At 48.7% G+C, this 22,378-nt stretch overlaps 1 protein-coding gene across 8 annotated transcripts in view; it reads left to right on the top strand.

The window, feature by feature from the left end:
- The window catches only part of BMAL1 (basic helix-loop-helix ARNT like 1), a gene marked incomplete at its 5' end in the record, with an annotated part of 106,449 nt that overhangs the window by 17,148 nt on the left and 66,923 nt on the right, over window positions 1-22,378 (top strand). For 6 of the 8 annotated variants that reach the window (XM_081240263.1, XM_081240262.1, XM_081240269.1 and 3 more), the window contains one exon: window positions 15,421-15,493. The exons of 1 other annotated variant lie outside the window; for it this stretch is intronic. Of the gene's footprint in view, window positions 1-11,608; window positions 11,709-15,420; window positions 15,494-22,378 lie in introns of those variants that run through there. One more of the 8 variants, XM_081240264.1, reaches the window with a different exon arrangement.

The raw sequence follows: 22,378 nt of genomic DNA, 5'->3' as shown, positions 1-22,378 counted from the left end.
GTCTGTCTTTTCTGAACAGTGATGAGGCAGTTTGAACATAGGGGTCTAGATTTGTGCATGCCACAGCTTTGTCTATAGATGAGCTTATATTCTCTCCCTAATTTCCAACTTTTAATGAGGACCAGCTTCTCATTGTCCCTCCAGTGGGACATGGGGCTGTTACCTTCAGGCAACTAGTTTTTCATTAACTTCACCCTGCTTCCCCATCACCCAACCACCCCCAGTCCTTTCGCTTGTGCCTGAGTCTGACCTTTGCATGTATTTGGAAGAATTCACTGAGCTGTTGCTCTTTCTGAAACTCCTGATGACCAGCTCTCACGGGATCTTTTCACCTCACTGTCTGCTTGGCTTTTGACTGCCCAGAAAAGCTTGGAGTTGGTCAAATAAAAGTAATTTTCCTGAACTTCCTTGTTGAGTCTTCTTTTATATTATACTTCTCTTTCAGACTAGGACTCGGCCATTCATCCTGCTCTTCATGTCTCCTCTTTCTGAGAACCAGGACAAACAGGCCCCTCACCCCCGTGGAGACTCAGCCCCCTTCCTCTACAGATATTATGACTGCTTTTCTGACCCTTCTCCTCCCATCTTCCTGCTCAAAGAGCAAAGCCTTTGAAGCTTGCCTCGTACCGGTTTGATGCAGTACAGGAAAACTTGAAGTTATCTGCCTCCTGAAGGGGTCTGGGGAGTCACTTGGCTTCCAGAGCTCCCCCCACCCCTCTCCCACCCACAAACTGTGCCGTTTAACCAGAGAACAAGTCATTCATGCAGTGATCATTTAACACTCCTACCAGGGCCTGCTTGGGAGGCTCTCTGTTACTAAATTCGGTTTTCTTGGGTGGGTGGGTGGGGGAGAGCTTGTTACTATTTTCATTCTTTTGGTGTTGTTACCATTCCTGTAAAAATATATCTACATACATGCAAGTGTATGTGTGTATGTTTATGTATCTCCTACTTATAACAAAGGGTTTGGAAGGAGTTCACCCTCAGAGGGCCTGGGTTTAAACCATGGGAGCGGTAGTGATCCTTGGGAAATAAATCCTTTTGTTCCAAATAGTCGCTGGCTCACATTTGGTAAAGTTTTTGTTTCAGCCTTAATTTCATAGTTTTCCCTAGTTTCTGAGATAACTTTGGTCCACTGTATTTAGCCTCCAGAAGAGAATACAGTCATTGGCTCCACCCCTTAAATTCACAGACTCGGTGAGGAAGGCCTTTCATTGGCTGCCTAGTGCCCATGACTCTGTCCAGCTCATGCAGCTCTTAGACATCGTCCCCACAGAGAGTGCTGTCCAGAGTTTTGGGAACTCAAGAGGGACAAGGCACCTGTTACAGTCTTTCCAGCCCAAGCATATCTGCAGACCTCCTTTTCCTTGGCCACAACGTGGTAAAGCGTGTCCAGTTTGCTCTGGAGTAAGCAATTTTATTTTAGAAAGTTTAATCCGAAAGTTGCCCCAAGGTTGTCTGAATGCTGCCCTCTCTCCTCGTGTATTTTGACTGGTTAATATGGTGTCCTGGCCACACCTGCTGAGGAGGGATGGAAGAGGTGGCCCTTCCCCCTGTTTTGAGACAGGATGGCCTGGATGAGGCTGCAGGGATGAGGGAGTCATCCATTCACTCAACATCACTTGAGGGTCTGCTGGTCACCTGGCATGAAGGGAAGCCACTGGGCTGTCGAGAGCAAGAAAATAATATCTGATCTGTGTTTTCTAAGGACTCTTCTGGCTGCCTGTGGACTGAGGTGGGGATGACAAGCGTGGAGAGGGAGATGGGTTAGGTGGTGGTGGTTCTGGTCCAGGGAGCAATGCTGGCTTGGACACTGCTAGTAGGCTTCTGTGTGAGAGTGGCCAGGGCACAGACAGGCCTTCGCTGACTGCCCTTGCCATTTTCCCCAAGTGTGCAAGCCCTGCCAATCTCCTGTTCCATGACTGATGCTATTCATTCCACCTGGAATGTTCTCATCCCCTGCTTCCCAATCCTGGCCGATCTGCCACTGCCTAGCTGAGTACCTTGGGCAAGTTACCAAATCTCTCTTGAGCCTAATCTCTTCATCTATGAAAGAGTGATCATTGAACCATCCTCATGGGATTGTGAGGATAATACGATACATAGCTGAGTGTGATTATTGCAATAGCCTCCGAAGCAGTCTTCTGCTTCCAACCTTGCCTCCTTACTCTGTGCTCTCTGCCCAGTGATCCTGTGCAGAGGGGGTCAGCTCAGGTCCTGCCTCCAGTTCAGAACCCTCTTGACAGTGGCTTCTTGTCTCACTCAGAGGAAAAGCCTTCTCCTGGCCCACAGGGCTTCCCAGTACTTCTCTGACCTCATCTCCCACCCCAGGCCCTGGTGAGGATTTGAGCAGACTGGGTTCTGCACAGCGCACTGTGGTGCATGTGAGCGGCACCCTCCTGAGCTGTGCAGTGCACACCTTGTGTGGCTGTCTGCACTGACCCTGCCTGCCCCTCTCTCGCTTCACTCCAGCCACCCTGGAATCCTTGCTGTTCTTCAGACATGCCAGGCGTGCTTCCTGTCCAAGCTCTTTCCCCTGGCTGCCCCTCTGCCTCGAATGCTCTTCCCCCAGATATCCGGATGGCTTGTTCATGCAGCTTCTCCAGGTCTTTTCTCTAATGTCACCCAGTTTAAGGTTGTACCACCCAGGGGCTTCCCTGGTGGCGCAGTGGTTGAGAGTCCGCCTGCCGATGCAGGGGACACGGGTTCGTGCCCCGGTCCGGGAAGATCCCACATGCCGCAGAGCGGCTGGGCCCGTGAGCCATGGCCACTGGGCCTGTGCGTCCGTGTTTATTTTGTTCACTGCTCTATCCGGAGCGCCTAAAACAGTGCCTGACAGGTAGTAGGAGTCCATAATGAATGAGTGCATGAGTTTGCGGTAGAGCAAGCCAAGTGCTCGGTGCCGCGCTCTGCAGACAGTCTGCACCCAGTACTTGCTGGCGGCTCTTCTGCTTGCTGTTGTTGATGACCCCGCAGGGACCGTTCGGCTTTCTCTGAGCCCTTCCCCAGCCCCTTCTCTGTTGAATTGAATCCTGGCTGCCTCTCTTCCTTGCTGTTCTTCCCTCTGTGCCTTTCTCTCTCTGGGTGACATTTGTCACGCTGCATTAGAGAGGCTTATCTCACTCTTTCCTGTTTCAGTTTGAATTCCTGCAACAACTGGTGCATTTGGATTTGTGTCTTTGTGCCCTGTGCCCGCTGGTTGGCACGTAGTAGGAGCCCAGGAAGTGCTCAGTGCAGGCAGCTGTGGTAGGTGGGACGCTCTCGAATCCATCGGGACCCTTACTAGCTGTCCTGGCTCCAGCACCACTGCCTAATGTTTGCACCCCATCCCAAGGGGGATCAAGGGAGACTTTGACAACCACTTAAACAATGGAATCTCTTAACGGTGCATTTAGAGCAGATTTGAGGGAAAAGAGGGCCTCCTGTGCATAGTCGTTTGGATGGCAGTGTCTGGGTGACCTGCTTGTTCCATATTTGAGAGCCTGGCCCTTTGGCTACTTAGCCCACAAAGGGTTGGGGTCATTCAGTGGAGACAATGTGAGCAACACCAGTGTGTTTGGAGGAGGCCTGGGAAAATGAGAGAAAGCTTGAGCTGGCGCTTAGGGGCTTTGGGGTAGGGGGAGGAGGGCATGGCTTCTGGAGGTGGCATAAGGGACGAGAGGGCAGCCCCTGGCCAACCTGGGGAGGGGTGTGGGTGCCCTAGGAGGCCTGATTAGGTAGGTGGTGTGGACCCCTTGAGGGAGGACCTTACCTGCCAGACCGGAAGTTTGGCCTCTCATATTGGCAGGAGGCGTCTAGAGTGGGGATTCTGGTAGGGGTATGGGTAGGAATCAAAGGGGACGGGAGATGTGGGGAGGAGCTCTGGAGTCTTTTTCTCCTGTCCAGAGATGGAGTTGTCTTGTGGAACCCACAGGTGGCACAGCAGTGCCGGAGGTCATGTCTTTAGGGACCAACATTGACGCCCACAAGGGCAGTGAGCTTCATCTGAACCCACAAAGTACAGGAGGCTGAGGGGTTAGAGGCAGGGGTTTGGCATGGACTGGGGTGCAAGAGGGGGCTTTTTCTCTTTGGGGGCAACTGTTGGTGTCCTGGGGTCCCTGGGATCTTCCTGCCCTGCTCTGGTTGGTTCACCTGTTCATAAGCCACTGCATCTCTGTCAGCAGCTGGGTGCCGACACTTTGTGCAGGGCCAGTCTGACTCGTCTGTCAGTCTTGTATCAGGTTGCTCTACGGAAGAGCTTTAAACCCAGAGACCGGCAGACTCAGATTCAAGTGTCAGCTCAGCCCCTAACTCTCTGTGTGGCCTTGGCTAAGATACTTGTTCTCATTGGGGCTCACTTTCTTTATCTGCCAGGCTATCAGCAAACAAGCTAAATCCCTGTGTTCTAGGCTAGAGCCCCTTAAATCCCTCCTGCCTTGGGGCAGGATTAGCCTCAGAGGCTTAGGAAGGGCTGAGCCCTCCGGTGGGAGCCTGGTGGCAACACTGTGGAAAGGCCAATGCTTGACTTTAAGTATCTTAGGGGTTTGAAAATTGTTTTCTCACCCAGGGATTGATTCATTCTGCAATGGAAGGGTTCTCTTCTCCATTCCCCTTGCCTGCTTTAGGATAGAATTCCTGAAATGACCTTGGCTTTGGGGCGCCTTTCCTATCTCCCATTCTGTACTCCTAAGCAGGGTCCCTGCCCCATGCCCAGGCTTCTCATTTTCCTACCAACAGCCCCTCTGGCCCTGTTTACTGAGATTTTCTCTCAGCTTTCCCCTAATTTTCCTTGCTTCTTACTTCAAACCTGCGACCTAATCTGCCCAGCTGGGGCAACCTTAGTGGCACAAACACATATCCTTACACGTTGCATCCCCTTTCCTCTTAAGATGATATCCTCAGCCTTTTCCCATGTGGCTCCCTTGTTTTCAGCATGCTTCTTTAAGATGGCTGCATAACTATCAAGGGAATGCCCTCAATAAGACGTGAGCTTGTTATGGGGCATTTAGATTACTTCTGATTTTTGCTCTTTCAGCTAATGCTGCATTAAGCCATCTTTGTGTATTACAGAATCATTTCATTAGTTTGGCATTTATCTAGCTAATGACAATGGCCCAAGATTAGATGGAGAATCAGAATTTTTTTTCCCAAGAGGAATGAGGATATATTCAAATTTTACTTTAAATGCTAGGAAGGTCTTTGTCATGTTTTCCATGAATGAAGAAGCAGGCTAACAGTAATGTGAAATTAGATGTAAGTGGAAGGCTGTGTATTTACAAATAATACATGGCTTGTTTGTTCTTAAGTGTGGAGGTGAGCCCAGTACATTCTCTTAAGGAGTAATCTACCTGCTCAAATTGAGGAATTATGTGTCCCTATATCTTTGGCACTTTATTTAAAACAATAACAAAATAAAATAAACAATGATCTCTTCTTAAGGATGTTTTTAAGAAGTAACCTAAAACAAGAAAAAGTAAATAGGATTTTTGAGGGAAGAAAACACGTCTCCCTAAGACAGAGTGAGCCTGTCGGGAAGTACTCTTAGAAGTGGAAGCAGGTTGCAAACTTGCCAAAAGGTTGGCTTTTAGGAAATTGTTGTTGGCCATTAGGAAATGGCTAGAATGAAACTGAGAAACAAATATGACTGACTTGGTCCCCTGTGTTCTTTTTTTTTTTTTTTTGGCTGCATTGGGTCTTTGTTGCTGCGCGTGGGCTTTCTCTAGTTGTGGCGAGCTGGGGCTACTCTTCGTTGCAGTGTGCAGTCTTCTCATTGTGGTGGCTTCTCGTTGTGGAGCACGGGCTCTAGGCATGCAGGCTTCAGTAGTTGTGGCTCGTGGGCTCTAGAGCACAGGCTCAGTAGTTGTGGCACACGGGCTTAGTTGCTCTACGGCATGTGGGATCTTTCCGGACCAGGGCTCGAACCCGTGTCCCCTGCATTGGCAGGCGGATTCTTAACCACTGCGCCAATAGGGAAGTTCCCCCTGTATTCTTTTTAACCTGAAATCTGTGTTGGCTTTGGGGTGATGGGGGAGGCTTCCCCTGTCCTGCTGATCTGTTGTTGTTTTAGTCTCTGTAGATTGTTATGTAGACCCAGGCTCTAGGCTTTGCATTTCAGCTTAACCCAGCAAATGTTGACTGAGTCTTTACAGTGTACTGTAAAAGGTTACAGGGGATAAAAATTTGGGAAGAAAAAACCCAATGCACCACTGTTTCTGAGGAGTTCATGAACTGGGAGTGGGAAGGTAAGACACGTCTAAAATTAATGATTATTCAAGCGAGATTAAGAAGAGGGCCCTGAGAGAAGTCAGCCCCACCCTGTTAGAGGAGGGAGGTATTCCATCTCATTGGACAGCTGGGGTGAGGGAATATAGAAAGGTGTTAAAGAGTGGTTGCTTTTGTCAGCACCTTAAGGACTGGCTGAGATAGACATTCCCAGCAAAAGTGAAAGGCCTGGGGCTTCCCTGGTGGCGCAGTGGTTGAGAGTCCGCCTGCCGATGCAGGGGACACAGGTTCGTGCCCCGGTCCGGGAAGATCCCACATGCCGCGGAGCGGCTGGGCCCGTGAGCCATGGCCGCTGAGCCTGCGTGTCGGGAGCCTGTGCTCCGCAACGGGAGAGGCCACAACAGTGAGAGGCCCGTGTACCGCAAAAAAAAAAAAAAAAAAAAAAAAAAAAGTGAAAGGCCTGAGTAGAGGAAGTGGAGGTGGAAGGACATGGTGTATGTTTGGGGTTTGGCTGAAACAATGCGCTCATGTAATAGTGGTGACAGCTAGCACACTATGGAGTGTATCAGGTGCGAGGCATGGTTCTAAGACCTTTATCTATATTAGCTCATTTTATCCCTGCGGTGACCCAGGTGAGGTCTTTTATAATTGTCTCCATTTTACAGATGAAGAAATAGACATAAAACAATTTATTGGGCTTCCCTGGTGGCGCAGTGGTTGAGAATCTGCCTGCCAATGCAGGGGACACGGGTTCGAGCCCTGGTCCGGGAGGATCCCACATGCCACGGAGCAACTGGGCCCGTGAGCCACAACTACTGAGCCTGCGCGTCTGGAGCCTGTGCTCCGCAACAAGAGAGGCCGTGATGGTGAGAAGCCTGCGCACCGCGATGAAGAGTGGCCCCCGCTTGCCGCAACTGGAGAAAGCCCCCACACAGAAACGAAGATCCAACACAGCCAAAAATAAATATACATAAAAAAACAGTGGTCCCCAACATTAAAAAAAAAAAACAAAAAACAATTTATTATCTGTCCAAGGCCATAGTGCTGTACAGCTAAGATCAGACCCAGTTGGTCTGGCTCCAGAATATCTGCTTCTAACCACTAAGCTGTCCTGCCTCCAATATAGGGGAAGAACAGGCACTAGAACCAGAAAGGTGGGTAGACATCCTATCGTAGAGGCTTGGGGTACCAATGTTTATAGAGGTGCAGAGGTGGAAGAGGGGCCGGAGACGGAGATGAGAGGGATCGCAGTGGTGGGTGTGGGGGAGTTTGGTGAGAGTTGTGAGGGGCCACAGGAAGAAGGAGTTTCAAAAAGGGGGTTTGTCAACAAGGTCCAGCACTGCAGAGAGTTCCAGGAGGTGAGATCTGAGAGCAGGTCTGAGCCAGTGAAAGCTGAGAGGGCCTGGGAGAGGGGGTGGTCACGCTGCAGACATAAAGGGCTGCAGCCTGGGCTCTCCTGACTGTGCGGTGCTGCTCACTCCAGGATGCTGTGTATTTTGAAGATGGTGAAGCAGGTGCAGACATTGGGTATGATTGTCTGTGTCCTCTTGTCAGTAGAAAGACAAGAGCATGACAGAGAAGGGCAGGTGAGAGCTGGCACCGCTAATTTGGCAAACTCAGTGGCTTTTCTGCAGCCTAATGATTTCTGAAAGCTATTTGCTATGCTCAGGCACAAGTGTGACTGCCTCATCTGAATGCTGTAGCGATCACTGTTTTTCCTGGAAAATTGGGCCCATGTAGGCTCTGTGTGTCGTTTATTTGAGTTCCATTTTTTTTTTTTTTTTTTTTTTTTTTTTTGCGGTACGCGGGCCTCTCACTGCTGTGGCCTCTCCCGTTGCGGAGCACAGGCTCCGGACACACAGGCTCCGCGGCCATGGCTCGCGGGCCCAGCCGCTCCGCGGCATGTGGGATCTTCCGGGATCGGGGCACGAACCCGTGTCCCCTGCATCGGCAGGCGGACTCTCAACCACTGCGCCACCAGGGAAGCCCTTGAGTTCCATTTTTATAGCCTTATTACCTTGTCCTCATGATGCAAGAGGCCTCTCTTTTCTGGAGCTTTGCTGTGAAAATTGTTTCTTAAAAGGCACAAAGTGATCTCTCATCATTGGGGTGGTGCTGTCTCCAGAGCAGTGCTTTTCTGCAGACTTTTCATCACCCCTGACACCAGTTGTCATGTTTTAATGATCCTTGGCAATTTACTGAGAACTTTTAGGCAGCTCTTGAATTTCACTACCTAGGTGTTTGCCACGATTTCTTCTAGAAGAGTTTGCACATGTAAATAATCCATTCAGTTTCTTCCTCTCTGATAGATGTCCCTACCAGTGACTTTGCGAGCACCTGACACCCAGTCTTGTCCTCTGGCCTTGAGCTGACAATGCTGGTAATTAGCATGTATGGAGCCTGAGCTGTTTCCAGGCACTATACTGAAAGATTTATATTCATGATCTTAATTATTCCCAGTCCCTATAAAGAAGGTACTGTTACCCCCATTTTATAGTTGAAGGAAATGATCTTACAGAGGGAGAGTAACTTGCCCCAGGTCACACAGGTAGTAAATGGCAGAGTGGGCCTCCACCCAGGCCTTTCTGACCTTGGAGCCCATGTAGTCCATTCATTCATTCATTTATTCATTCGTTCAACAACACATGATTGTCTACAACATTCCAAGTACTGTTCTAGACCCAGGGGATACAACAAAAAAAAACAAAAATTCCTGCCTTTAGCTTACATTCAAATTTGGGGAGGTAGAGAAAAAAATAATAAATAAAATATACAGTACGCTATATGATAATAAGGACTGTGGAGAAAAAGAAAGCAAGGCAGTCAGCTAAGAAGCATTGGGAGCATTTTAAATAGGGCAATCAAAGAAGGCCTCATTGAGAAGGAGACCAAATTGTTAGGTTGAATAGCAAACAGCCCCCCAAATCTCAGCATATCAACCCAAGAAAACTTTTATTTCTCATATAGAAAAGTTCCAGTGTGGCTGCTCCTGGTTAAGCAGGCATCCTTCCTGGTGGTTATTGAGGGACCCACACTTCTTCTATCTTGTGGCTCTGCCCTCTTCAAGGCCCTCAGATTCCCTTCCATTCAGCTGGAGGGTGAGGAAAAAGAGAGAGGACTTTGTGGGGAGGTTTTTATGGACCCGTCTGGAAGAAGCGTGCATCCCTCCCACCCAGAACTCAGTCACATTCAGTGTACTCCTAACTGCAAGGAGGGCTGGGAAATGTAGTCCAGCCATGTGCTCACAAGGTAAAAAAAAAAAAGGGTTTTGATGAACTCATAGTATAGTGGTGAATGAAGTGAAGCAGTGAGTCGTGGGTTTAACTGGGATAGAGCATTAGGCATGGGAACAGCAAGTAGAGGTGGCTGAGGTGGCTGGAGTGGAGTGAGGAGAAGATGAGGACATGGTGGAAAGTGAAGGCATGGAAGTGAAGGGGGCCGGGCCATTAAGGTCATTGTCAGGACTTGGTTGCATTGTGAGTGACGGATCTGAGTTGCATCATGAAAGGCTCACCCTGACTACTGTGTTGAGGGAGGACTCAGGGAGAGAAGTCGAGTCTGTTGCCGTTCGTTATCCAGTGAGTGGTGAGAGCAGCCAGGTCCTGAGTGGTGGTGATGGTGGGGATGCGGAGAAGTGGTTGGATTTGAGACCTGTTCTGAAAGTGGAACAACAGGTTTTGCTGCGGGATTGGTGGTGGTGTGCGACAGAAAGAAAGGAATCAGGATAGTTCTGAGATTTTTGGCTTTTGCTTAATGACTATTAGACTCACTTTCTACCCGCAGAAGTAAAAAGAGGGGGAAAGTTTTTGAAAAAAGATATCTGGATGCCTTCTGGGCCCTGATGTATCTCACATAGCCTCTTCTCCTCAACAGTACTTTATTTAGCACAGATGGACAATTCTTTTCCACAACTGAGCTTTCAGACAGAGGGAGGACATCTGTAGCTCCTCCCAGCACAGAGCCTGGATGGAACAACTTTGGCAATGGCCTCACATCATTGCCTGGGATCTTTGGACTGAATCTTGGGGCCCCTTGGACTGATGGAAGGGGCCCAGTGTCCCCCTGGGTAACCAAGAAATACCTGCAGAGGCCACTTCCAATCCATGCTGTGTGTAATGTAAGAATATAAGTGTGTTTGGGAGTGGAAGCGGAAGCAGTTTTCCTGGTTCTTACTTGGCAATCATGACCCGCCAAGGCAGAAATGAGAGATGGAATTTTTTAGTAGATGGTGCTCCCATTAGGAGCATAAGGGGAAGAAAGTCTATCTTAAACAGAGCAGGGTATGAGCTGTGGCAGCAAATATTGCATGCCTACTAGGTGCTGGGCACTGGCTGGGTATTTTGGTTTCATTGGAGAGGGAAACAAATATACTGTTCCTGCCCTCCTGGCAGAGTAGACCCATGTGGCTAGATCATACAGTGATTTGCTGGAAGAAATTGTATTTACACCTGAGTGTTTCTTTCATTTTCTTTTTCTTTTTTTTCTTTTTTTAGTGATTGTGAATGGTACTGTATTTTTAATTCCAGTGTCCACATGTTCATTGCTAGTATACAGAAAAACAATTGATTTTTTATTTTTATTTTGTATCCTACATTCTAGATAAACTCAGTAATTAGTTGTAGGCTTTTTTTTGTGTGTGTGTATATTTCACAGGATTTTCTATCTAGACAATCACATAATCTACAAATATAGATGATTTCTTCCTTTCCAATCTGTTTTATTTCCTTTTGTTGCCTCTTGTGCTGGCTCTTTGCTGAGTAAGAGTGGTAAGAGTGGGCAGCATTGCCTGTTCCTAGTCTTGGGGGGCAGCATTCAGTCTTTCACCATTAAGTGTATGGTTAGCTGTAGATGTTTTTTGCACATGTCATTTGCACTTCGTTGTATGGGTGTGGGTGGGACCATGAGGTTTTCTGTGGTGTTTGGCTGATATAGGGCAGTTATTATCTAAAAGTTGTCTATCTTGCTCGAGGCACCAAGCTTTTGTTGGAGCCTTTTTTTTTTGTCTGTGCTTGTTGGCATCTCCAGGTTCTTCCGTTCCAAGTGAGGCAAAAAGAAAATGCAGGCCACTCACCATGGTGTCCTTCCTCCGGGCCTGAGGTCCCTCACTGGTCTGCCTTCTTCACTCTGCCTTTCAGAGTCGTCTCTTGTTTGTTTTACATATCACGTGCAGGGGTTTTTGTTGTGCACAGCAGGTGGAATAGGGAAAGGTGTGTCTACCGCATCCTCCTGGAAGTGGAAGTGGTTGGGAGAAATTAGAGGATTGGGTTGAAGCCAGTGTGTGAAGGGCCTTCACACCAGGGGTTTGACTCTGTACGTGGCAGGAAGGATGTTGGAGGTTCAACTCTGCAGCAGTGTGGAGGGATGGGGAGGGGGAGTGGCAGAGAGACCCGGAGGCTGGTGCCCGGGCCCAGGGAGGTGAGGATGCGTTTCTGGACTGCGACAGCAGACGTGGGGCAGAAAGGAAGAAGGGAGAGTCCATGCGGGCCACAAGGAAGTCCGAGGACCAGGTGAGTCTGAGGTTTCTAGCTTGGGGAACTAGCTAGGAGACTGGGGAGCTAGGGGAGTGGTGTAAGTGTAACAGAGTAGGTATATTCTAGGCCTTTTAGAGCATGACTGGAAGATTGGACTAACTGTGCTTCCCTTCAGGGCCGGCTCCGCAGAGTAAGCCTGGCTGCACACATTCTGGGCAGAGGAAACATTGTGGGGAAAGGCACAGATACAGGAAACGTCATGGTGGGCCTGTTGGGACTCCAGCTAGCTGAGGCATAAGTGGGTAGTTATTGGTTCCATAACTGGGAAGGGTGCTGTAGGAGTTCACAAAAGCAAGAGGCTCTGGAGTGGGAGTTGATGCTGCTGGTGGTCCATCTGGCGCCTTCCATTCTTTGTGTGTTGACATCAGTCTTTCCTGCTGCAGACAGGCCACCCTCCCTGGGGGGCACCCCTGCTGACAGCTGCCACTTAGCAATTCCAGTGAAGGGAGACCTCCTTTCTCTGCATCCATATATTAATCCTAGAGAAAGGCTATGGTTGGCCCAGCTTGGGTGGTGTGCTTGTCCTTTTTGACCTGGCACTGTTGCAGGGAGTAGACTAATCTGAGCTGGATGGTTTACCCACCCCCATTAGATCAAGCCAGGCCCTCTTTTTTTGGCCACACTGCACGGCTTGCAGGATCTCAGTTCCCCGACCAGGGATTGAACCGGGGCCATGGCAGTGAAAGCTCGGAATCCTAACCACTAGGCCACCAGGGGACTCGCAAGCAAGGACTTTTAAGGAAGAAGGCAGAAGAAAAGCATCTACGGAAGATAGAAAAGAATATTTACTATGGTTCACTGTATAATATCTTTTGAAGAATTTATAGTATGGCAATGTAGGAACTCTTTGGAGAGTTTTAAAGCAGGGGACTTGATCAAATTTAGGTTTTCTTAAAATTATCACTGTGTAAAGTTGTAGTTGGAAATAAGTAAATGAGTAGAGCTGGGGAGACTGGTAGAGAGGCTGCTGCTGTAGTTCTGGGGAGAACAGATGAGACCTGAGCTAATTCAAGTCCTTGGATTCTTATTTCATTTGGACTTCACCCTCCAGCCACAGCATGGGGGCGGGGGTTGAGGAGGGGGACAGAGTCTGGAGACAATTAGGCAAATAGGGCGTGGTGAACAGCTGGAGGGTGCAGGGGGTGCTTCAGGAGGACTCACCACCAGCACCAACTGTTCCCTGAGAGGCTAGCTTTCTCTTTGGAAACTAGTCATTAAATGGTGGCAGACTCGACATATCTTTCTTATTGCTTCTTAAGAAATGTGGGTGTTACTGGCTTCTTGTGGTGTCCTAACTGGAAAAGGAAGCTGATTGATTCTACTTTTCTCCCTTTAAAAAGTTTCCTTTCCTTAAGGAATCAGATAATACGAGGTGTGTCAGGACTGCCAGTTGAGAAATAGATGGTTGGGAGGAAGATGCAGGCCTGAAGGCCCCGCCTCCCCCATCGTTGCCCGGGGGCCTGCAGGTCTGCTCTGGAAACATTTATCCTTTCGGCATTGTCCTTGCTGGGAAGGCTTGCAAGAATTTTAAGCAAAGAAATGACATAATCTGACTTATGCTGTAACAGATTCCCTCCTGTATTGAGAATAGGCTATGGGTGGAAGTGGGAGTGACACCAAAAATAGAAGCAGGGAAAGCAGGGACACCAATTAGGAGGCTATTGCAATAATCTAGGCTGGTAATGGTGGAGGAGGTGAGAAATGGTCACATTCTGAATATATTTTGAAGGTAAAAACCAGAGGATTGGATAGAGAGTAAGAGAGAAAGAGACGAGACAAGACGAGAATGACTCCAAATCTTTGGCCTGGGCAACTGGAAGACCATGGCCTTAAACTGAGATGGATAAGATGCTGGAGGAGCAGGTCTGGGGGAAGGTCAGGGGTCTGTGTGAGACGGGTCAAGTTTGAGACATGGAACACATCTCACACAGACCTCCTGTCCACTTGACATCTTACCTGAAACAGGCAGTAGGATATATTAGCCAGGAGTCCAGAGGTGAGGTCCGCACTTGGAGAGACATCTGGGCATCCTCAGCCTATAGGTGATACGAGACTAGGTGAGATCACCCAGGGGGTGATTGAAGGAATACAGAGAAGAGAGGAGAACTAGGACCGAGCCCTGGGGCACTCTTACATTAAGAGGTGGGGAGATGAGGAAGAACCAGCAAAGGGAAAGAACAGCCAGTGAGGTAGATGGAAAACCCAGAGTGCTAGCCTGGAAGCCGAGTGAAGAGAGTAGTCAAACAAGAGGGCATGATTCACTGGTAGCAAAAGCTGTAAGAGGAGGACTCAGACTTGCCCATTGGATCTAATAACACGGAGGAGAAGCTAAATGCATGCTTTTGGACCCAAGCTTAGCCTTTCAAATAAGTCATAGTTCCCGCCTTGAAGGAGAATACAAGTGTGCAAAAAAGGGTCATTTAAGATTGATTGAAACAAGTCTGAGAAAGATGTGAAGATAGTATCGTGGGAGCCCAGCAGAAATAGACAGCACTTCTGGCTTTTGTGGGGAGGGTTGAGGTCAGATTAATTGATGTCTTCGTTCGTTCAATGATTCATTCATTCATTCCACAAAAACTTTTTGAGTGCCATGGACTGAGAGGAAGGGAGAAGGTAGAGTTGTTGTTTAAGGGGTATAAAGTTTCAGTTTTGCAGATGAAAAAAACGTTCTGGAGATGAATGGTAGTAGTTGCACAACAATGTGAATGTATGTAATACCACGGAACTGCACACTTAAAAATGGCTAAGCTTGTAAATTTTGTTATGTGTGTTTGACCACCACATACGCACACACACACAAAACCAGAAAGGAAAAAAAAGTCTTATTGAGCCCCACCATGACCTTGGTCTGGAATATGATGTTGAAATGGAAGTCATTTCAGTAGAAGGAGATAATGTGGAGAGAAGGGGAGGAAGACATCCAGCTGGAAGGAATGCTGAGAGAAGGGTCTGGCCACCAGTCTTATCTGTCTAGATTGAAGCGTCCACTGAGGGAGATCACAGGAGCTGAGGCTGCAGACTCAGGCTGAGCCAGTTGGTGCAGGCCTGGCAGCCTGGCTGTGGAGTTGGGCTTGCCTTCTTAGGTTCTGGGAGCCAGGGGAGTGTCATTCCAGAGATGTGCATTTAGAAGCTTAATCTCATTAATCCTTCCTGTTAAACCCGTTGCCTATTAAAAGCAGTGGGATTGAAGCATGCATTTCTCTGATGAAAATTGCGGCCTAGCAGAATTTTAGATGCCTGGGCATGTGTTCATGAATTGAGTAGGTTATTTTTCCACCCATTTTACAAATATTTATTGAGAACTGTCTAAATGCCCGTAGTATTCTAGGCACTGGAGGTAAGGGAAGGGGTGAATTTCTCAGATCGCTTCTCTTGATAAGCCTACAGTCTAGGGACCCTCATTCCCAAATAAGAAATTATGCTACATTGTACCGCATGTTACCATAAATGTCTCACCAGGGTTCCATGGGAGCCGAGAGGAGGGTGCCTGGCCTGTCTGGGACACTGGGATGGCTTCCAGGGAAAGGCGGTCCAGTGGATTTGAAGGATGAGCAGTATTTTCTAGGCAGAGAAGCAGAGATGGGCATCCTGGGAGGACAGTAAATCAAAACTTATTGGGGTTGTAAATTTAAAGAAAACATGTAAATATTCTCTTTTAAAGTTAAACTCTTATTTCATTGGCTTTTAGGTGGTGCTGGCTAGAGTGCATGCTTTTGGATCCAAGCTTAACTTTTCAAATGTGGAATGCTAGGCCTTCATTGGTAAGTTTGTTTGATGCCTTCTTACCGAATTATGCTGTCAGGGATTGGTGTTTGGAATGAAGGGCGAGGTAGTTCTCATTGGTGCTGCTCTGTGGAGGGTACCAGGCCTGGACCCTAGAGAAGCCTACAGTATAGGCGGAAATGATCCACAGGAGAAGTGGATCCCACTGTAGGTTTCTGCGGTAGATGCAGAGAGAGAAGCCAGAGGAGAAACACCCAGGGGTGCAGGGGATGGACGCAGCTGGCCTCACAGAGAGGTGCAGCTTTGGCTGCATTTTGAAGGATGGACAAGTCCGGGGGGGAGTGAAATAAGCTTTTCAGGCTTGAGAAGGTGGGTGTAAGATGTAAAGAAAGTGGGCTCAGCAGAAGACCCACAGGAACAAAAACTTCATCCAAAGGAGTGGTGAGTAAGAACTTCTGCAGGATCTGCTGGTGGTTGATTATTCTATTCTAGACCAGGGTCAGCAAACTTTTTCTGTAAAGGATCAGATGGTAAATATTTTTGGCTTCCTAGGCCATATGGTTTCTGTCATAGCTACTCAACTCTGCCATTATAGTGGGAAAGCAGCCATAGTTAATATGTATATGACGGTGTGGCTATGTTCCAAAAAAGCTTTATTTACAGAAACAGGTCGTGGGCCGGATTTGGCCTGTGGGCTATAGTTTGCCCACTCCTTTTCTAGACCCTGAATGCTGTGCTGGGCTAAGGCACTTGGACTTTGTCCTGAAGGCAGTGGGAAGCCATTGAAGTTATTTCGGGCAAAGAAGTGAAATGGCTGAAGTAACATGTTAGGAGCATTCATCTGATAGCTGGACAAGAAGCATGGGTCCTGTTCCAAGGCAGCAGCAGCAATCCAGGTGTGAGGTCATGGGGTTAACAGTGCTTAAAATGCAGAAAAAGTCCAATAGGAGAGATATTGCAAAGGAAGAATGGTAGGATTTATGGTCTTCTTAGACTTTAAAGACAGGAGCCAAAGAAGATGAAAGTTTAAACTTGATAGTTCACAGTGGTAACATTGACAGAAATGTGGCTATTGGGGATGGAGAAGGGTAGTTGATGCGTCCAGTTTTTGATACACTGAATTTGAGATGGTACTGATTCATCCACAGGATATGTCTAGTAGGCAATTAGAAATGCAGGGCTGGGGACTTCCCAGGCAGTCCAGTGGTTAAGACTTCACCTTCCAATGCAGCGGGTGCAGTTCGATCCCTGCTTGAAGGAGCTAAGATCCCACATGCCTTTGGCCAAAAAACCAAAACATAAAACAGAAGCAATATTGTAACAAATTCAATAAAGACTTTAAAAATTGTCCACATCGGGACTTCCCTGGTGGCACCGTAGTTAAGAATCCTCCTGCCAATGCTGGGGACACGGGTTCGATCCCTGGTCCGGGAAGATCCCACATGCCGCGGAGCAATTAAGCCTGTGCGCCACAACTAATGAGCCTGTGCTCTAGAGCCTGCAAGCCACAGCTACTGAGCCCGTGTGCTACAACTACTGAAGCTCACGCGCCTAGAGCCCGTGCTCCGCAACAAGCGAAGCCACTGTGATGAGTAGCCCCCACTCACCACAACTAGAGAAAGCCCGTGCGCAGCAACAAAGACCCAGCGCAGCCAAAAATAAATTTATTTATTTATTTATTTATTTATTTATTTTAAAAAATGGTCCACATCAAAAAAAATCTTTAAAAAAAGAAAAAAACTGCAGGGCTGAAGCCTGGGCTGGGAAGGGTAGGTCTAGAGGTGTAGAACAGAAGCCGTAGGATTAATAAGTTCTCCCCGTGATGAGCAGAGGGCTGAAGGAGAGAGTCCCAGGAAGGGAAGAGGATGGAGCAGCAGAGACCACAAAGAAGGGACCTGAGGGAAGGCTGCCGAATTGGTGACAAGGTGGCTACAGCTGGCCTTGAGAATGAGATGTGGGGAGGGGGAAAGGGAGGAAGCCAGGCTGCACAGGGTCCATCATAAATGATGGGTAAAGAATCAGATACATTAGTAAAAGTGACCACTTATGGAGAGTTTGGATGGTAAAAGAACGGAGACACAGATTTCAGCATCTGCATGCCAAAATAACCTTTTCTTTAGCTTTGAGGCAAGCAAAGCATGCCATGACCGGTTCTCTTGTCCTTCTCTGGAGCCAAGTGTGTTTGGGAGTTTGTGTGTACCTTGGGCTTGTGATTGTGTTCTTATGCTTTCTTTGAGGTGTGGTGTTCTGAGCTCTGTCATAACTTGCACCAACGGAATCCAGCCCATGTTTGGACCCTTGCCATGAGACAAGATGTGATCTGTTGGGGAAATAGTTGCATTTGCCTGAATTGGAGGAGAAAATAGCGTAGAGCAAGAAACGGAAATTAAACTCCTTACTGCAGAGTCTGCCCAAGTATGGGAATTTGCAATAATTCCTCAAGTCACTCAACTAGATAGCAATTTATGTTCCGAGCATTTCGAGTGTATGTTCTTTGGTTTGAATTCTGAGTAGTCTTTGGCTCGGTTTTTGCAAATATAGCAGTTAGAGATGGAGTCATAAAAGCAACAGGTGGAACTGGTTTGGAGCCTCCGTTTGGTGAAGTCTCACTATATCCCAGGCATAGTGCTGAGTACTCTGTAGGTATCATTTTATTTCATCTTTGCAACCACCTGTGAAAGAGGAATTAGTGTTCCCACTTCAGCAATAAGGAAATTAAATCACAAGAGGTTGCCTGAGGTTACAAGGGATTTGAACCCAGACCTATCTGACCCCCTTAGTTTATGCCACTTTCTGTTTTCTCCCACCTGAGTCTGGAATTTCTCCTCTAACTTACATAGAAGGACTGGAGACAGAATGAGTTCTTAAGGTTAAATATTCAGAGCCTAGGGCTTCCCTGGTGGCGCAGTGGTTGAGAGTCCGCCTGCCGATGCAGGGGACACGGGTTCGTGCCCCGGTCCGGGAGGATCCCACGTGCCGCGGAGCGGCTGGGCCCGTGAGCCGTGGCCGCTGAGCCTGCGCGTCCGGAGCCTGTCCTCCGCAACGGGAGAGGCCGCGGCAGTGGGAGGCCCGCGTACCGCAAAAAAAAAAAAAAAAAAGAAAAGAAAGAAATATTCAGAGCCTATGATGGGTATTTCTGCTTCTTAGGAGCCTATTAAAAGTGTGGAAGAAGTATGGGATCCCTGGGGGAGACTAAGGCCAAACTTCAAACACTAACTGTTTCCCCTGCTGAAATTTTCATTTAGTTGGAGAAGGTAGCAGGCTTGGGCAGAAAGGAAATCTCACTAGAAGGCATGACAGTCAGATTCCAGTCCTAGCTCTAAGGCAGTTATAATCTACTTTTTGTTTAAATACTTGCATCTCTCTCTGCTCACCTCCAACTTCAAGGTCCGAGGGCAGGGTCCTGCGTTGACTTGTTTCCCACCGTACCCCCAGCATCCAGCCTGGTGGTATCAGGCGTGTTAGCATGTGCTGATTGAATATTTGTTGTTTCTAGTGAGCCAGGCAACTTGGGACAAGGAGCTTCACCTCTATGTGCCAGGCACTGCCATCGGCACTGCAGTTTTGGAGGTGACAGGACAGGTTCTGTCCTCATGAGACAGATGAGCTAGCAGGAGAGACAGACAGAATAGACAGGTGAGATGTGCAGTCTGAGGTCAGGCAGGCAGGATAATCCTCTGAAAAAAGTCATAATAATGCACTTTGGGGTGACTGCAGATATGTCATCTAAGCTGTCCACTCTGTTTTAACTCTTTTGCTTGGCTGTGGTTGCTAACACCCAGCTAACTGCCCCCTGCAGCGAGAGCTCCCTCCTGGGGCCAGAGCAGCCTCCTGCCTCTGGCAGGGCTGAGCGCTCCCCTCCCGGCCCCTCTCCTCTGCTCACCCTCCTGTCTGGCCTGCCACCCCCTGGTTCTCCTCCAACTCCGTAGACCTCGACTCCGCAGCTTGCTGTGCTGGTTCTTTATTCTCTGTCTTCAGCTTAATAAGGTTTTGCTGGATCCCTTTCTGGTCAGTCCCAGTATTCTTCCCTGGTGAGCTCATCCACTGTTCACCTCTCTCCTGAAGTCACCCAGATCTGCAGATCCAGCCCAGAGCCTCTACCCAGCCCTCCTTCCTAGCTCCTATCCTGTGGGCACCTCCAACTCAGCCCTCGCCTGGTACCCAGTGTGTCTGTCTCCCTGTGGTGCCTGCCTGGGGTGGGACTACACCCCCCCAGTCATGTCGACTGCAGGAGTCACCCTTGGCTCTGTCGTTTCCCTCAACTGTCGTCTTCCATTGGTTACCTTTTCTGGAAGAGCCCATCTTCTAATTTGTCACTCCCTGCCCGCCCCTTTGTTTAGGACTCCTCATTTGGATTGTTTCAACGGCCTCTTCATTGGTCTCCCTGGGCACACTTTTGTCCTCCTTCAGTCCACCTCCACTTCCTAGCAGCATGATGTTTCTAACTCACACATCTATCATGGCTTTCTCCTGCTTAAAATTCTCCAGGGCCTCCTCATTGCTTATAGAATAGAACTTAAACCCCCTCAGCGGGCCTGCAGTCTTTTCGTAACTGGCCTTTGGCCACCTTCCCTATTTCACTTTTTCCCTAACCCGTATTTCTCACCTCAGCCCGGCCTCTCAACAGCCATCACCTCTTGGTGCCTTTGCCAGAACTGGGCCCTTTCCGGGGAATGACCCACCCCCTGCTCCCCATTTCGCTAACTCAGGTCAGGTTTCTGCTTTTCTGGACACCTTCCTTCCCCACCCTGCACTTCTCTGTGACCTGGAGATGACCTTCCTCCTGGCTTCCAGAACACCCTGCATTACTCTCTCTCCCAAAACATTTATTGGCATAACTGTTGATTTACTATCTGTTATGCTCAGTAAACTGAGCTCCTTAAGGGTGGGGAACAGACACACACACACACACACACTCTCTCTCTCTCTCTCTCTCTCTCTCCCTCCCTCTCTCTCTCTCTTTCTCTCTCTCTCTCTCTCTCCCTCCCTCCCTCCCTCCCTCTCTCTCTCTCTCTCTCTCTCTCTCTCTCTCTGGGTTCTCGGTGCCAGCACTATGTACCTGGTTCAGAGTGTTTGTTGAAAGAGTGAGGATAGCAAAGTCTGCTTGTGCAGCCAAACAACAGATTTATAACGTGATCAAATGTATTTGAAACTAGAGGTTCATTGGCTATTGAGTTGGGTGGGGCCTCCTTGCTTCTCAGTTTTTTTTTGTTTTTTTTTTGCGGTATGCAGACCCCCTCACTGTTGTGGCCTCTCCTGTTGCGGAGCACAGGCTCCGGACGCGCAGGCTCAGCGGCCATGGCTCACGGGCCCAGCCGCTCCGCGGCATGTGGGATCTTCCCGGACCGGGGTACAAACCCGTGTCCCCTGCATCGGCCGGCGGACTCTCAACCACTGTGCCACCAGGGAAGCCCGCTTCTCAGTTTTGATGGCAGGATAGGTTGTTGTGGGCCTGGGTTTGTGGTTGCCTATTGCATCTCTCAGCCTACTGAGGCCTCGGGAATATAACTTCTCTATATTCTTTGCCCCTGACTGTTTTATTTTTAACTCCCGTTGTTGATGGGATAGTAAAGCAATGCAAAGTGAAAAATAGTCCATTAAGGAATGCTGAGGAGTGAAGTCCACCCAGCTTCCTGGATGAATCCCAAATTTCCTAAATTAGCCAAAATAATGATTCTTGCTAACCACTGACAGCTTTTCCCTTTCACATTCCAGCTGAGAGTGCTTTTCTGGCTGGGGGATGAGGATAGCTGGTGGTCCTTTGTGGAGGTGCCCAACGGCATCCTTATCTTCATTTGGAACCTTGTAAAGTCCTCAGTGAATACTGAGGAGTAGCAAATAGGAAGAGGCTCTGAGCCCAGGGATGCCAGGTCTGTGTCTGTGTTCACCACGGGAGCTGCCGCGATGCCTCCAGGTGCTAGCCAGTACCTGCTCATGTTTTCATGTGGGGCTTTCAGCTTGATGCTGTTGCCTCTCCTTCACTTCCTGGTTCTGCCACAGAACTGGGAAATTGTGCGGAGAATGCACGTTTTCTTTGGGGGTTCACAGTAATCTGGGAAGGCTTCCTTGAAGCAGAAGCCACTTTCAACACAGACGTGTCCTACTGACCAGGGTGCTCCAGCGGGCACTTGGGGCTGCTTTCCTTGCCTGGAAATACTGATGATGCTGCTGCTTTCCCTTTCAGGGACTTTCCAGAAGCTCTTCCCTCAGCATGGAATGCATTTTCCTTCTGGTTTGCCTGGTTCATGCCCATTCAGCCTTCAGATATCAGCTGATTTGCTTCTTCTTGGGAGGCCTTCCCTGACCTCCTTGATAAGAAACCTAGGTCTTATCATCACCATTACTGTTATCACTTTATACTGCTTGTTGATTGCTCACAATGGGGCAGACATTGTCAAAGTGCTTGGTGGGTAACCACTTAGTATTAGGGCCTCAGTAGGTGTTGGCTGAGGTCAGGGTTATCGTTATTACCCCAAAGATACCTTTCAAGGAAACTGAGGCCCAGATCAGTTGTGGGCATGCGAGCAGTGTTTGTCCCCAGGTGCCTGACTGGGTCTGTGCTCCTACCCATTCTTCTCTACTCTGCAGGCCCCTCTGCCAGGCCTTCAGCAGCCCATCCTCCCACTCATTTCAGCACTCACCCAGAGGCCATTTTATATTTGTTTGTGTGGTTATAGATGAATGAATGCTCGTTCTCCCACTGGGCAGCCTGGTAAGCCCCAGGACGGCAGGAGCCTGACCTCTAGGCAGGCACTCAGGGCAGAGGTGACCGACAGCCTGCCTGCCTAGATAGCCGCTCACCCACCGGATCTCCTTGCCCCTTGCATCTCAAGAGTCTGGGCTGTAAACATGAACTCCCTGGGGGGTCCCCACAATTTAGCCTGCACCCTCCCCTCCTGTTTCTGTGTCAGAGCCAGTGGTGC

Source organism: Mesoplodon bidens, assembly GCF_964165515.1.
Source record: "Mesoplodon bidens genome assembly, chromosome: 7".
NCBI lineage: Eukaryota > Metazoa > Chordata > Mammalia > Artiodactyla > Ziphiidae > Mesoplodon > Mesoplodon bidens.
Note: the sequence above shows the minus strand (reverse complement) of the source record. Positions and strands in the feature narration are given on the sequence as shown.